Source organism: Lutra lutra, chromosome 6 (genome assembly GCF_902655055.1).
Source record: "Lutra lutra chromosome 6, mLutLut1.2, whole genome shotgun sequence".
Taxonomy (NCBI): Eukaryota; Metazoa; Chordata; class Mammalia; order Carnivora; family Mustelidae; genus Lutra; species Lutra lutra.
The window spans coordinates 145,549,945-145,565,484 of NC_062283.1; positions in this window are offsets into that span (position 1 = coordinate 145,549,945).

The window sequence follows — 15,540 nt, forward strand, 5'->3', positions numbered from 1 at the left end:
AGAGGGTAAGGAAGGGATGACATTTTGTGCCCCAGCATGGTGGCTTACACGTGGAAGTAGGATTATATAATTTGGGGGAGAGATCTGCAAGGCATTGACTCAGCCCAGCACACAAAGGCGTTAGTACAGGGATATTCATTGCAGTGTTGTTTATAATAGTCAAATGTTGGAAATAACTTGCATATTCATTAATAAGGCAGTCGCTAAAAATTGTGGTTTTCCTTCCGATGGAATACAATGCAGACATTAACTCAATATAGTAGACCTCTGCCTATTCACATTAAAGAGATCCATGATATATTTTTATTTTTAATTAATTAATTAATTTAAAGAGAGAGAGAGTGTGAGTGGGAGGGGAAAGGGCAGAGTCAGAGGAGAGAGAATCTTAAGCAGGCTCCACACCCAGCATGGAGCTGAAGTGATCTCGTGACCCTGAGATCATGACCTGAGTGGAAATCAAGAGTTGAACACCTAACCGACTGAGCCACCCAGACATCCCTTTACAGTATATATTTAAATTTAAAAAGTACTTTGCAAAGATTTACAAACAACATGTCTAGTATGATCCTTTATTTTGGTAAATATACATATGTATATATATTATATATATATATATATATATATATATATATATATATATATGGAAAAAATCTAGAAGACATACACCAAAATGTTAACTGATTTTGTTTCCTAAGTGGTGGGATTTAAGGGAACACTCATTATTCTCATAGAAGCATGTATATATATAAAGAAATATGTACTTCCTTTCTGTAATGCCTAATGGTTTAAAATAATGAACATGACAGTTTTTGGAGTCTGAAAATCATTAAAGATGTTGTCATTTTAAAAATAAAATCTATCTTGTGTAGCTTCAATAAGGTTAAGTTTTCTGAGAATCTTAATTCTAAGTTGATAATTAGAACTCTTTCCAGTGTACTTTCCCCCATTTCTGTATCATAAACTTAAACTCAAATAGGTGGTTTTCTTTCTTTCTTTTTAAAAAAGATTTATTTATTTATTTGAGAGAGAGAGAGGGTGTGGGGAGGGGCAGAGGGAGAGGGAGAATCCCAAGCAGACTCCACGCTGAGCAAGGAGCCCAAGCAGGGTTCAATCCCATGACCCTGAGATCTTCACTGGAGGTGAAAACGAGAGTCCAGCGGTCAGCGGCTAGACCAGCTGCACCACCCAGGTGCCCCCCACCCCGTAGGTGGTTTTCTAAAGCAATGGTTCTCAAACCTCAGCATGTACCAGAATCACCTGGGGCTATGAGCTTGCACTAGGCTGGGCCACCCACAGAGCTGCAGGTTCAGCCTGAGAACTTGCATTTCTAACAAACCCGTGGGGTGGGACTGTTGCTGCTGGTCCAGAACCACACCTCCCACACTTTGAGAACGATTCCTCTAAGTAAGGGGAAAGGTCTTCAAAGTTAGAAGTCATGATCTCTTTTCCAACTTTTCCAGCGTAAGTGCTCCTTTAAAATATCGTGTGCAAAATAGAGTAAAGAAGTCCTTAATTTTTTATGAGACTATTTTCCCCATAAATTATGTAATGCATCTGTGTGAATAAGTATCATGGGCATTACTATCTCCAAGCGCCTGTCACCTGAATTTGAATTCTCTCCTGTGTCTCAGTGCATGCCTGCTGATGTTCTGAAATGACAATCACCGTCACTGTGATACTTTTGCAGCTCTATTTGGTAAATTCTTGGCCTGAAGCCATTGCTCAAAGAGTCACAATACTGCTGACATTACATGTTAAAGATTCTCAGTGAACCAGAAGTGTGCAAACCTTTGCTTCAGGTGTTTTTTTTTGTGTTTTTTTTTTTTAGTATTTTCCTGTCCTGCTTCTGTTTGTCTTACAGCTACACCACTGTGTGGCATGCACCAGTGTCCCTTCCCGGCCATGCTTGTCCTCACTGGTCCAGTCAGTGGGGGTGCTCTACTGGTCTGTGTCCAGGCTCTGCTCATACCCCCGGACCCTTTTTCACCATATCTGTGTGCTCCCCAGCATTTTTAAAGGACTGCCCTTGGGAGTCTTGGAGAATAGGACTTAGTCCCAGCACCCACGGGTCCCTTGGGGACAACCCCAAGGTGTCATTTACCGGGATCAGCTACCCTTGGTGGGCCTCTGGCCTGAGAGTGAGCCTTTGCTGGGCTCCTTGTCTTACCTTCCCTGCTTCCCAGTTGGCCCTGGGAGCTCTACTTTCATAATCAACCCATTGCTTGTACACGAATCATCAGAGGGTCCACTTTTGGGGAATTCTCACTTAAGACATGGTTCCCATGTATGGCGAAAGCCCCCTAGACATACCTAAGTGCATGTTACCCACAGGATTATTGTCAACAATACAAGTGTGTCGTTGGGCCCTCTGCTGATGAGTGAACATGTGTAGAGATGTAAGGCACAGCTAATGTCCTGGAGGCATCAACTTCTTGCTTGAGAGATGGAAAACAAGCTAAACAAAATTTAATAATACACCAGGGTCGGATGTTATTTGAGACGTATTAGCAGTTGTTTTCATCTTCAGGTGTTCTTTGTCACTCTCTCCCTCCCCCCATGGAGTGCTGAAGCAGCCAGATGTCCTTTTTTTTTTTTTTTTTAAAGATTTTTTTATTTATTTGACAGATCACAAGTAGGCAGAGAGGCAGGCAGAGAGAGAGAGGAGGAGGAGGCAGGCTCCCTGCTGAGCAGAGAGCCCGATGTGAGGCTCGATCACAGGACCCTGGGATCATGACCCGAGCCGAAGGCAGAGGCTTTAACCACTGAGCCACCCAGGCGCCCCCAGATGTCCTTTTGTTCCAAGTGTGACACAGAAGTCACAGGAAGGCCCACCAGGGCAAAGGATGGTGTGGTCAGGGACATGAGCGGTCTCAGTGGGGACTCCCATGGAACAGATGAAATGAGGGTCTCATGGAACCTTCCCAAAGTCTCTGTACCCTCTAAACATACTGCCCTTACACGCAACTCCAGGGAAAAGAGAGGGAGACCCTGATGGTGGTTGTGTGAGTTACTGCAGCAGGACGGGGCATCAAAAGAGAAATCCCCCTGCAATACAGAGAACGAGGGCTGGGATCCATTCCCCCCACAAACCTGGGGCGCGGGCCAGATCGGTGGTGCAGAGGCAGCCCCGTGAGACAGAGCATTTGTGACTCTCCTGGGTTCAGGAAGGCTCTGCAGTGCAGGTGTTTTCTTGCACAAAGTTTCTAGTATCTTAGACCTTCAGGGAAGTTAAACAGTTGGTGAAACCAATAAATAAGAAAAACCCTATGCAAAATCACACCCTCATTTTAGGCTTTGCTTTGACTTGCTCTACTTTTAAGCTTGCCCAAGGCCAAGTAATCCCCAATTCAAGGCTGGTTAGAACTAATCAGAAGAGCTTTGTTTAACCAAGCAGACGGAGGTCAGCCCCTTAAAAGCAAAACATTCAAAGGGTTGAATTTTTCTGTGCACAGACGCACCCGATTTACTGAATCCCTTGTATGGCCCTGAGCTAAGCTGAGCTGAGGTGGTCCCTTGACCTCTTCCAGGTAAACAAGGGTGGGAGACCTGTTTGCCAGGCTAGTCACACCTCCTCTTTCCTTCACGCTAACTTTTGGAATGAAAAATGGGTATGTCAGACCCTTGCTCCTCAAGGGACTTCTGGTATCAATTTATTTAACTATTTATAGTATGGGGAGAATGATATTTGCCTTTCTAAGGATTAAGACAATAGAAAAATAAATGAATCCTTTTAAAGACTTCAGCTTGCATAGAATATTACCTGAGAAAACCAATGCTTCTATGATTGATTACGTTGAGAATGACATTGACAATGATAATGTTGATAAGCTCCTGGTAGCAGTCAGGGTTTGATCAGAGAAGCAAGACCCCCAGGGGAGAGAATAAAGTTCCTTGTCTAGCTATCCATTTATTCATAGCAATACTCCCAACACTCCCAAGCAATTTGTATTTCATGAATACAGTATCTCTCCATTCAGTCAAGCCTTTTTTTAAAGTTCTAAATAAAGATTTATAGTGGCTCCTGAGTGGCTCAGTTGGTTAAGTGTCTGCCTTCAGCTCAAGTCATGATCTCAGGGTCCTGGGATGGAGCCCCATACTGGGCTCCCTGCTCAGCAGGGAGCCTGCTTTTCCCTCTCCCTTTGCCTGCCTCTCCCTCTTTTGTATGCTTACTCTGTCAAATAAATAAATAAAATCTTTTAAAAAAGATTTATAGTTTCCACCTATAGGCCTCATTAAGGTTGTTCTCATTTATGACTTGATTGTTTTAAAAATGGAATCTTTTACATTTTGAATGGTAATCGATTATTTCTGGTATGTATGGGAAAGCCATAAATTTTTATTTACCATATATTCTTATATTCATCACTTCACTTACTTTTCTTAAATTGTTAGCTTGCTGTTCATTTCCTTTGTTCCTTTTGTTTTTCTTTTTCATCACAAAAACCCTAGAAGGCTTTCACTGGATTGCTCAGTATGGATTAAACTGAGCCTCATAAATTTTGAGATTTTGGTTATACCAAAAATTCTATCAAGCGCCCACAAATTGTGGGAAAACTCTGTTGTAGGCTGTGGATTCAAAGATGAAGAAGAATGCTCTTTTTATCCTCAGAAATTCATACCAGTAGCCTGAAAGACTGGATTATTTGCATTTTACTGAAATGACGTGTGTCCTATGTGTACTTGGGACAACATGCTTCCAGGAACCTTTGCCAGACTGAGCAGCCCTGGCTGCCTCAATGGTGGCGCTGGAAGTGGGTGAAAACAGCTTTAGAGCACCTGACCATTCTGCTCATTATTGCACCTTTACTTCCACTTGACATTTGGAATATGTTCCTTAAATACCATTTCTCTTTCTTTCAAGGACCATTGAGTGCCTGCACCGTGATTCATGGTAATTGGCATTCCTGGGTACCTGATGTCTCAGGAGTGCTTCTGCATCTCTGGGGAAGTTCTTGATTATACATTTTAGCCGAATGAAATCTGACTATAGTGATAGTTCCTCTACTTTGGCTCCAAATATTTCATTTCTTTTGGAAACCAAAGTGGATTTTAAGAATTCCCTTCCTGTCTTTGTGTCACCTGACCCTGCAAGTTCTGGTGAATTACCTGCCATATGAAGAAGTCAAAACTGTCACACTAAGCGTGAGTGTCTGGGCATCAGTCTCCGGCTCTGGGTAAATGAGAGAAGCTCTGTCCTTGATTTCTCGTGCACATTAGAGATGATAATTTCAGAAGCGTCAGATTAATGTCTGCAATAGCAACTGTTATTAGTCATATTGTGAAAACATTCTTTCTTTTGGATTTTTTTTTAGAAATAAAAGCATACATTTATTCTGTAAGATCTGAGAAAATGATTTTAGGATAGCATGAGCATTTTTTTAAAAAGATTTTACTTATTTATTTGACAGAGAGAGGGAGAGAGAGTGAGAGAGGGAATACAAGCAGGGGAGTGAGAGAGGGAGAAGCAGACTCCCTGCTGAGGAGGCAGCCCGATGCAGGGCTCCATCTGAGGACCCTAAGATCATGACCTGAACTAAAGGCAGACATTTAATGACTGAGACATCAGGCACCCCCAGCATGAGCATTTGTGAATAAAAACTGTTCCTGAGGTTTCCATGAGGGCTTCTCATCATTAAAATCTCCACAGGAGTCCATGTAGAAGTATGTTCTCTTTACCATTGAAAAAACAGGTCTCCCTGTATTAGTCAAAGTAAGTGCCTTGCTTTCGCAAACAACCCCGATGTTTCAATGATTTATGGTAATACGATGTATTTCTTGTTCATATCAGAGTATAAAGCAGGTTGGGGTGGGGGTTGTTCTGAGCCCTGGGGTCCTTTCACCTATCAGCTCTGCCATCTCCAAGGGCCTCAGAATCCCCTGCCAGATTCACTCCATTCTCCAGCTGACCACCAGAGAGTGTGGGGCATCCCGTGGGATGTCTTAGGGGCCAAGACTTGAGGTCATGCCTGTCACTTTGATCTATTGTCTGCTGGCCAGAATGCAGTCACTTTGCCTCACTTAACTAACTGCAAGGGGTCTGAAAATACAGGGCATGACACAAAACTAGGTGTGTGCGTTTCTGATAGCTTCTGTAACCAGGGACCCTAGTCTCGTGGGTTGACACAACACAAACTTATTCTGTTCCCATCCTGGAGGCCAGAAGTCTAAAATGGGTCTCACAGAGCCAAGTCGAAGGTGTGTTGGCAAGGGCGCGTTGCTTCTGGCAGCTGAAGAGGAGAATCAGTTCCTTGCCTTTTTCAGCTTCTAGAGGCTGCCTGGTCCCCGGTTTGTGGTCACATCACTGTGACCTTGGCTTCCATCGTCACATCTTCTCCAACTCTCCTGTTGCTGCCCTCTTCCACCCTTTAAAGACCTTGTGACTACACTGAGACTGACCAGATGATCGAGAATAATTTCCACCTCTCAGGATCTTTAATGACATCTTCCAGGCCTCTTGCCTGCTAAGGTAACACATTCACAAGACACAGAGATTAGGACATGGACGGATGTCTTTGGGGGCAGTTACCCTGTTCTTGCGAAGGTGAGTTCTAGCTGTTTCTGTAACTTTCCTGCAAGAACTCTGCAGTGGCCTGTGCTTGGCTCTGGGTATCGCTGGAGCTTACTCAGCTCTAAGTGCTAGTATGCCCCGACTGAGCAACACTAGCTATAGGGCACAAGTCATGAGCCAGATCACTGGAAACTAGTAAACTCGCAGAGGAGAATCTCCAGTGCTGCACACAGTGCCATCTAAAATCATACAGTTGTGACTATAACTACTCAATGGATTTTTTAGTTTTTAAAAACTTTGCACAAAGAATACATCAAGATATGGTTGTTATAAAAAATTCAAAATGCAGAATATGGAGCTAGAAAGAATAAAGGGCAGAAGTCATCTTTCACGTCTCTCTCCAGAGGTAAGTGCTATTAGCATTCTGGAATGTGTTTCTGAGCAACTTCCGTTTGCCCTTCTGATCTCTTCCCCACCCTTCTCCCCCTTGCCTCGCAGTGGCTGACCCACAGCAGACTGCAGGAATGATCCTTTGCTCTGGCTTACCACTGGAGTCAGCCAAAGGGAGGCATTAGTAGGAGTTGGGAGGGCAGGAGGCGACTGATAGAGAGTTTTTTATTCCCTCTTACTCCCTCCCTGTTGGGTTACCATGAGTTAATTGCATCTCTGCCAGAAACCGAAGTGACATTTTCCATAAAGCCACCTTATCCAGATTATGTCGGGCTTGTGAGTTATAATGGTTCCATGCTCTTATTAGTCCTGGGGCATTGCCCTAAATCTTATTCTTTCCCAAAATTCCACCTGTACTTTTACCAAATTCTTCAAATTATCCAGTTTTAATGCCATGACCCTGATGGATACAGAGTATGTCCTTCCAAATTTTGCTAGGACTTTACACACACACACACACACACACACACACACGCTCACGTGCATGAGTAATAAGATGGTAAACTAGATTAAAGGGTGTGTGTGTGTGTGTGTGTGTGTGTGTATGAGAGAAGGAGAGAGACAGAGACAGAGAGAGACAGAGACAGTTAAGGACAGAAAGAGATAGGGAGAGAGACAGATAGAGAAAGACAGAGACAGAGAGAGAGAAACACAAGGCAATGGGGTGGTATTTGAAATATGCCACTGTGCAGATATTTTAAAATCAATGGTCAAGAACAGATTGAACAGCTCACACAAAGGTTGTGGTAGAGCTAGGTCACTGCAGATTAGAGAGTACTTGTCTGGAGAATTACTTTGAAAAGAAGTAACTTCAGTTGCTCTGAATATCTATCTTTTCTCCTAAGGGTGGGAACACAGAGGTGATTCCCCTTTATCTGAAGCCAACTGGAGCTTTAAGGCGACCCTTCTGAAAGAACGGGCCAGCTTCTGACACACTGCTGAGAATGAAGAGTTTCTCTCAGTCAGAGGCAGTGATGGGAGGAACCTGAGTGCACTGTGTGCATCCAGAGACGGCTGGTGGGGAGGACGGGATGTGGGTTTATGAATCCTTGTCATGGACCAGAAGTGGACCATATGAGAGAGAGAACTGGCCATTTTCAGTCATGTCCAAGAGGGCACTGGGTGTCAACCATGTGAATCCATGTGGCTCTGTCTCCCGAAGACAACAAACATGAGGGGACAGCCATCTGGAGAAAAAAATGCAGCCAACATCATGTAAAGGGCTGTTGCATGTTCTTTACAGGAGGCCTGTGAGTTACTTCCAAAAGCACCCAGAAAAAAGAGTGATGCCAGCCTGTAGGATCCTTAGTCGGGCAAGAATTCTCTGCTTCTGAACCTGGTGGGGTCAGAGTCCTTTAGCAAGCTGAGGGTTGGAAGACCGTACTGAAGGAAAACAGAGGAAGGAGACTTCAAGGTCTACAGGCTTCCAAGTTCAGCAGGTTCCAGACTGGACAGGTTGGGAGAAAATCTAATTTAAGTCAAATCTGGGATTTTTATTATTATACAAGGTTAGACGTCTTCAGTTGCTGAGTTGATGCTGTGCTTATGACTTAAAGCAACCATAGCATTTGCTTATTACCTATGAGTTCACAGAGGCCAGGATACCGCCTGAATTTTTCCCTTAAGTAGAGAATGAACATTCCCCACTGGACATATTTTATTTAATTTAACTTTTTTATTGTTAACGTGTAATGTATTATTTGTTTCAGGGGTACAGGTCTGTGACTTATCAGTTTTACAGAAACCACAGCACTCACTACAACACATACCGTCTCCAATGTCCATCACGTAGCCACACCATCCTTCCCACCCCCCTCCACTCCAGCAAGACTGGATCTATTTTAAAGGACTGGTGGAAGACAAAAATAGGGAAGTTTTCTCATTAGATTTTATGTGTCTTTCCTGTTCCATACACATCTTTTAAAATTGTAGGTGACTATTGTTATACTTTAGTTCCCTTCTGGAACTTTCTTGATTCAGTTAGGGATGTATATTAGGAATCTTTCTGTGTCCTCTAATTTCACTCACCAGTGACAAGCTAGAATTCCTATCCAGATGTACAATATCTTATTTAACAACGCCCTTATTAGTGGACATTCTTACTATTTTTTTCCATTAAGAAACAGTTTTTACCACTTCTGTGACGCAGGAGAAGAGTAGATTTTCTGATGTGCAGGTGCTGCTGCCAAGAGATTGAGCCGTGTTGTTTTTGTCTGTCTGTCTGACAACAGTTCCTTGGGGGAGAGGGAGATGAAATAAGAACACATCTCAAATTGTTGTCTTCCACTGTGCTTTTTTGTTTTATTTTTAATTTTTTTTATTTTAAAAAATATTTTATTTATTTATTTGACAGAGAGAGGGCACGAGTAGGCAGAGCAGCAGGCAGAGAGGGAGGGAGAAGCAGGCTCCCCGCTGAGCAGAGAGCTGGACACGGGGCTCTACCCCAGGACCCTGGGATCATCACCTGAGCCGAAGGCATGTGTTTAATCAAGTGAGCCACACAGGCACCCCTCACTGTGCTTTTTTAAAGCAAATACAAAGTGGGGCCAGTGTTTGTCCTTCCTGGAGAGGAAACTCTGTGGCTTATGCTCTTGTCATGTGATCTGACTAAGCCAATCAGATACTCCCTCCTGGGAACTTGGTTCTTGAACAGAGTGACACAAAATTGGAAAAAGGTTGGGGATGATTTGTCCTGAAAGGGATCTTATAAAGGTGGTCAAATGTAGGGGCGCCTGGGTGGCTCAGTCGGTTTAGATCCAGCTGTTGGTTTCGGCTCAAGTCATGATCCCAGAGTCCTGGGATTGAGTCCTGCATCGGACTCCCTGCTCAGCAGAGAGTCTGCTTCTCCCTCTGCCCCTCACCACCCCACTCGTGCTGCCTCTCTCTCTCTCTGTCTCTTTCTCTCTCTCAAATAATTAAACAGAATATTAAAAAAAAAAAAAAGGTGGAGCGCCTGTGTGGCTCAGTCAGTTAAACATCCAGCTCTTGGTTTCGGCTCAGGTCATGATCACCAGGTCCTGGGATCAAGCCCGGCATCAGGCTCTCTGCTTGGTGGGGAGTCGCTTCTCTCTCTACCTCCCCCTGCTCCTGTTCTTTCTCTCTCCTCAAATAAATAAATAAAATCTTAAAAATTATTATGACCTAATTTAGCCTGAACATGTCTCTATTGTTTGTGGATGACATAAAGAACATGCACATTTAATATTTTGGTAAATATCTGTAGATGCTGAGATCGCAGTTTAAACTTCCACCAACAGTTGGAAGCTTCTGGACTTCATTTTTTTTTTTAATTGGCTTTAAGCAGTTCTGTGGTGATATACCCAGAGATTCTCCTTTTATTCAATTTTCCTGATATAATACCACTTTGATTTCCTGGTGGAGTGATTCTATTTCTAAATGGGCTAAACGATATTAGCTGCAAGGGGTTGGCCAACAAGTAATTCATTTACTCTTACTAGAATACAACTGGCTTGTATTTAGCTTGCCAGAGGTAAAGTTGATTAAATGGCCCAGTGTCAAATTAATTTTATTTATAAGTCGAGTGATTCACAAGGACATGAGCCACAAACTTGGACTCCAAGTGTTCTAAAACTGAGTATTCTCACATGATCACCTTAGCAACTATAAACAATGACATAATTGTCAAATACCAGCAAAAAGAACAGTCAAGCATGCTTCAAAAATTTCCTCTAATTAACATCATGTTTGCCAGTTACTTTATTCTTACTGAATTATATATTAGAAAAACCAGCTGTAGAAGTAGAATAATTTATGATTTGAGTTGAAGCATATGAAAAAGAAATCAGATTCTCCAACTGGGCGAATGCCATCATTAAAAGCAGTACATGTAGGGTTCATTGCCCTGTGCAAAGAGAAATGTCCAGGTTATTCATGGACGATGGGAACCATACACAAGAATGAGTGATAATGAAGAGTCTATCACCAAGAATTGTATGTACCAGGAAGGATATTGAGAAATGGAATCATGCCTACCACCAACTTCTTGAAATATTTCTTGCATCATGAACAAGAGGAAAAAATGTACGTATTTGACTTTTATCCACTCTTCTTGCTCCAACTACTTTTGTTGAATTTAAAGAACAGAAAATTTCCAGAAGAGAGAGAATTAGAACGTGGGAGCAGGGGCTTTGCAAGATTTTGTTTAAGAGCTGGGGGTAATTAAAACAATCACCAACATGCATCTTATAGGATCATAGGAAGATTGCTTAAGTAAATAAAGTTGTGTTGTCTTGTTACTAAGATACATGGAAAAGATTGCCTTTTGTGTGCCAAGCAGTGCAACTGACAGGTGGAGAAATTGCCAAGTTCCTGAAATAAAGGCTGGCTGCCAAGGCCTCCAGTGTAGTGGGCTGATGAGAATGGACATTCCATGCTTCTTGTATTTCTCAATTAAGAAAGGTGTTGCTGTATGCAGGTTCTTTATAGATACTGTTCATCAGTTTAAGGAGTCTCCTTTGTGTTTTGAATTTTTTAAGATTTTTTTTTTTAACCTAAAGGCCTGTATCTAATACTTTTTCTGAGTTAACTGAGAAGACCATATGGTTTTTCTCCTCTAATGTATTAATGTGGTTACTTATATTTATTCTAATGTTAAACCTCTCCTGAATTCCTAGGATAGAGCAAGTCTGGAGAAGATATATTTTCATACTTATACTTGGCTGGATTGGATTTGTTCGGCTGTTTAGGATTTTTGTATTGATGTTTACAAGTTAGATTGTCTTCAATTTTCTTTCGTCATATCATCATTGCCTAGTTTTGGCATTGAGGCTCTGTTCACCTCATAGAATGTTACTAGGGGAGTACTCCCTCATTTCCATCTTCTAGGAGACTGGAATGATCTTTCTTAGAATTTGCTCATAAAATTGGTTGAAACTGCTATTTTGTTTTTGGGAAGATATTTAACTACAGATTAAATTTCTTTAAAAATTGTAGGACCATTTAGGCCTTCTATTTCTTCTTGAGTCAAGTTGAGTAAGTTATAATTTTCCAGGAGTTTATTTCATAGATGTTTTCAAATTTATTAACATTATTTATGAACAGATCAAATAATGATGATGAGCAAACAATTATGATAATCCATAATATTCTCTTTTCTTCCTGGGCTTTGATTGGACAGATGCCAAATCTTCCCATTTTTTTTTTAATGTCTTTTTCTTTATCTTTTCCATCTTCCTTTACCTCTGTTTTACAGTCTTGGCAATTTCTTCTGACCAGTCATCCAGTTGCCTAATTTTCTCTTCTGCTGTGTTTAATCTACTATTTAGCCATCCACTGAACTTTTATTATTCATGGTAATATTTTTTTCATTTGTAAGTTGTTTTGGGTATTTCTGAAACTATTATTTATTTATTTTATTATTTTTCAAAAGATTTTATTTATTTGTCAGAGATAGTGAGAGAGTGCACAAAGGGGAGGCTGAGCTAGGAGCCTGATGTCGGACTCAACCTCATGACTTGAGCCAAACATAGATGCTTAGGGGACTGAGCCACCCAGGCATCCCCAAACTATTATTTACTTTTTATTCTATTTTTATTTCTTTGAACATATCATGCATAATCATTTCATATTTTGTATCTAATAATTCTAATATCTAAAGCACTCGAGAGCCTGAATCTTTTTTCTGCTGATTATTATCATAGTGTTTGTTTCTTTGAGGGTTTGTGATTTCTTATCTAATTAACCTTAAACTGTGGAAATCATGAGGGCCTAAAATGGAGATGTTTTCATCTAAAGAGGTTTTGTATTTGCTTCTGCCAGGGACAGAAGATGTTTCTGATGTAGGACACTCAGGAGTCCAGGCTGATGTTGAGCTTGGGGGGTGCTCAGATTCAGCCTTTGCCTTGTGGTAAGCCCAGCGATTAATCATGGGATCCCTTAAAATCCACTTCCCAAGGGGCACCTGGGTGGCTCAGTCAGTGGAGCAGCTGCCTTCAGCTTGGGTCATGATTCCAATGTCTTGGGATTATGCTCCGCATCAGGCTCCCTGCTCAGCAGAGAGCCTGCTTCTTCCTCTCCCTCTGCCTCTGTTCTGCCTGCTTGTGCTCCCTCTCTATCTCTCTGTTAAACAAAGAAATTAAATCTTAAAAAAATGCCTCTTCCCATCACACATATACCATGTTCTATAAATTCTACTTCCCAGTATCCCATCTATTAATGCATTTTATGCATCCTCCAGTCCAGCCAACCTGAACTTCTCAAAGTTCTCCTTCTTCACATCAGTCTCTCTGGTGAGAAGGTCCTGTTATCACTGTTTCCACTTGCAATATCTCTCCTTCAAGGTCTGGCTCAAATGCTCACCCTTCTAAGATACTTTCATTGTTTCCTCAGCTTACCAAGCTTATGTCTCCAGTGCATTAAGCATCTCTCTCTCTCTCTCTCTCTCTCTCTCTCACACACACACACACAGATATAGATGTGCACACATGCAGATGCACAGATACACACACAGTTGCACAGATACAGACATACAGATGCACACACACAAATTCATATCCTTCCCTCAGGAATTAGTTGTTTTGTGTTTTGTCTCAGAATTCCTTTCCTTCTCTTTTCTACTACTCTGAAGCTGCCTTTTTCAGTCAGGTTCTATTTCAGTCTTTTTTTTTTTTTTTTTTTTTTTTCAAATTGGCTCCACATCCACTTCAACATGGGGCTTGAACTCATGACCCTGAGATAAAGATCGGAGTTGAGATCAAGACTTGGACACTTAACTGAATGAGCCCCGCAGCACCCCTATATTTCATCTTTGTAGCAAATCCCCCGCTTTTCTCATACCAATCCCATCTTTAATAATTCTTTCACATAAAGGTGAAATGTGTTTATAGGATCCCATCTGTTTTAAAGGGAGCACAGTGGAGACATCCCTGAGAAGACCGTGGTGGTTGTAACTGCACAATTATACCCAGTGGCTCCCCTGAAGGCTTTCTATGTGGAAAGTTGGACTGGACGTGGCATGTATTCAGTGGGTGCTTTCAAGGGACTTAATTCTGGAGGACTAAAAGGCTAAGAACTCTCCACTGATGTGTATTGTATATGGACAATAGAGGAAAAAAACCCAGAGATACAATCTTGAATGAATGATTCAATCTCGAATATGTGCATGGAGCCCAGTGACCACATTCAGAAGGACATCAGAGCAAAGACAGGGAAGTGAGGGGAGTGGGCAGAAGATCATGCTTGCCAGAGAGATTATCCATCCTCATTTGAGGAACACTGACAGTCTCTTTTCTCAGAGAAGTTATAATTTGGCAGTTTAGCAGTTTCAAGTTTTTCCGTGTGATATTTGAAACTTTGCATATTTTCTTTCCTGCCAACAGTTATAACAATGCATCCTGCTTTTAAAAATACATTCCAATGACATCTTCATGTTAGGCTTTGCAAACCAAGCAAACAAGTGCCTGAAGAGAATATCCAGCTTGATTAATTAGCCTTATTTAGGAGTTTGCTAACTATTGCAATATGCAAAGTGACCACATTTTGATTGCTACATTTGAACTTGTATTTGATATAAAGCTTACTAAGCCAGGCAGATAAGTCACACATTAAAGTGAATGATACATGATCAGACCGTGTGTGATTTGCCACCAAAATATCATTCTTCTGAAAGATCATTCCAGACACTGTGTTTTACTCATGCTTGTGCTTTTGGTATTTAGCTTAGTGCTCGACATATAGAAGGCATCCCAGACATGTTTGTTGAAAAATCAATGAAGGTATTTAAAAATGATTTCTAAAAATGATTTCTAAGAAGAATGTTCTCTACATTCTTCATGGTTCCATGGTACATCAAAAAGGAATAGGAGTTTGCCACCAAGTTGGAACAATAACACATGATTATGAATGTGTGCTAAAGGAATTTTCAGGAGAAAATTCTTTGAGGGTCTAGTCAGGGAAGGCTTCCAGGAGGAGGTGGCATAAGATTTGAATACATGCTGCAAAAAAACATTGTTGAAGTGAACTGATTAGGTGAAGGAAAAACGGGTAGGGACCTTCTAGGTTAAGGGAGGTGCATGAGGGAGTACAGAGGAGAGGGGCCGATGGGAGCAATTCGGAAAGAAACTGTCATTTCCATTCACAGGATCCTTAAGGGGGGCCTGCTAAATGCAATGAGGCTGCAAATGGAATCTGTCCTTGATGGCTCTCTGCAAAGAATTTATGAGCTAAAATCTATGTCATATCTTATGAATGCACAAGAATCCTTGCCATTAAAGCAAACCAGAAAGTCATAACCTCGCAAAAAAACATGCTCAGGGACACTGGCCACTGGGACACAATGACGAAGGACATCACAGGCAGTGGAGGGTAGAATGTCATGTTCTGTGATCCTGTGGAGGAGGCCTGGGAAGGTGGGGTGCCTTCCTAGCAGGGCGGCCTCAGCTGGAACAAAAGGGAGTGAGCGTGGAGTAAAGATTCAAAGAGAAACAAATCACTGGTCATTGAATCTAGGAATTGGCAGGAAAGCAGGGACATGGCCACAGGATCAGTCTGTGGTAGCCAGCCTCCAGGTTAGTCCTCCATGGTCTGTGCTTCCTGGTTTTTACATCTTTGTGTAGTCCCCTCCC